The following is a 1,817-nucleotide window of genomic DNA, read 5'->3' as shown; positions in this document are numbered from 1 at the left end:
AAAACCTCTCAAAAACAGCTTAAATCGTAGAATTTAGGGGTATTTTTGATCCTACTGTATAGTGTTATTAACCTCAATGACCATAATTTCTACTCATTTCCAGTCTATTCTGAACACCGAGGTCGCTGGATGACTAAGCTAAGTGACCCAAGTGGTGCAAGATGGAATTGTGCTTGGGCCCTCCCACCCACCCTTATGTTGTATAAACAGGGTCTGCCACACGACTGTGGCTGAAATGACTGGTTGGTTTGGGCTCCCACCTAAAAAAGAAGCAATCAATCTCTCCTTGCTCAAACTGGCTCTACAGAGGCAAGATGTACCGGACTGGACTTACTTAATGGGTGCAGTGTGGTGAGGGACAGAGAGTCCTGGTCCTCCTCCTCCGCCACCGCCTGTGACAGTGTAGGGCCTGGGAAAGCAAAAATTCCATGAAATATACTTTTGTATTCTGTGTTGAATACAGTAAAGCAAAAATTCAGTCAGGAATTGGAGGAGGAGAGTAGATTTCGCACACAGAGACGAGAATGTCGAGGCCAGAATCAGGGGGTAGTGGAGGAGGGTTAGGATACCGTACCTCACCCTGTTGGGATTGCTGCAATCAGGATGCCACTGTCGGTCACCTGACCGCTAGAATCCTGACTGCTGGTCATGCAAACCCAACCCATTGGTTTAACACAATGTACAGTACAGTACAATAATTTAGTTTACTTACCAAGTTGGGGAGAGGGCTTCTTCTCCCCTTCCTCCTCACTGTCAATAATTACTGAGTGGAAAATAAAAAAATATTATAAACAAAATACAGTAGAGTACAGTTACTACAAAATTGCACAGTAGTACAGTGCTACAGGAGGCAGAGATATATTCATAATACAGTAGGAGCAGAATGACTGTCCAGTGGTAGGGGACATACAGTACTGTACTGTGCCTGTATTTAACTCGTGTTGGAGGAGAGGCGATTTCGCACACAGAGGCGAAAAGGGGTCTTCACAGTGAGGGAAATACTGTACAGTACATGTTTGGAATTCCCTGCCTGAAAAGTAATAAAAGTGGACTTGGTCAATACTTTTAAGAATGGGCTTGAGAAAATCCTACTGTACTTACTATACTGTGGCTCCTCCGACTCAGAGTCCACGTAAGTGACATCTGTGTTGAATATAAAAAAAACAAAAAGAAAAGTCAATGGGATTTCTGCAATCAGGATACCGCTGTCGGTCACTTGACTGCTGGAATCCTGACCACTGGTCACGCAAACCCAAGCCATTGGTACTGTTAATAAATCAATGAATGTAGAATGTAGAGTACTGTACAGTAGATTACAATTCTTACCAGGCTGGCCTGAAGGCTCCCACATTTCCTCCTCCTCTGGCTCCGTATCAATAACGAGGCGGTCTGTGTGTACAAGATAACAAGTATTGTAAAATAAAAAAATTACAGTAATACTGTAGGAAACTAGTGTGTCTGTAACAAAAATAATGATTACCACTTCCGGAGCTCTGCTGGTCAGACGGTGGTGGTGGTGGTGGTGGTGGTGGTGGTACTGTGAGAAAAAACAACAGTGCTGTAAGTGAAGCTGTCAATTTGTAACATGTACTATACAGTATCCAGGACACATGTACAGTAGTGTAATGATGACAGTCGCACCAGAATTCTCGTTACACAATACCTGGCAGTGCAGGTGGTGGTGGTGGTGGTGGTACTGTGAGAAAAAAAACAACAGTGCTGTAAGTGAAGCTGTCAATTTGTAACATGTACTATACAGTATCCAGGACACATGTACAGTAGTGTAACGATGACAGTCGCACCAGAATTCTCGTTAC

General features: G+C 43.6%; 1 long non-coding RNA gene across 1 annotated transcript; it reads right to left on the bottom strand.

Annotated features, from left to right (window-relative positions):
* Positions 1-293: 293 nt before the first annotated feature.
* Positions 294-1,147, bottom strand: LOC135050677 (uncharacterized). Its single transcript, XR_010241737.1, has 3 exons — positions 1,102-1,147; positions 713-763; positions 294-409 (listed from the first exon to the last, which is right to left on the bottom strand). It is a non-coding gene; the product is annotated as an uncharacterized LOC135050677 (long non-coding RNA).
* Between the last annotated feature and the right edge of the window lie 670 nt (positions 1,148-1,817).

This window comes from Pseudophryne corroboree, chromosome 2, assembly GCF_028390025.1.
Source record: "Pseudophryne corroboree isolate aPseCor3 chromosome 2, aPseCor3.hap2, whole genome shotgun sequence".
Lineage (NCBI taxonomy): Eukaryota > Metazoa > Chordata > Amphibia > Anura > Myobatrachidae > Pseudophryne > Pseudophryne corroboree.
The sequence above is the reverse complement of the archived record's forward strand: the minus strand, read 5'-3'. Positions and strand labels throughout refer to the sequence as shown.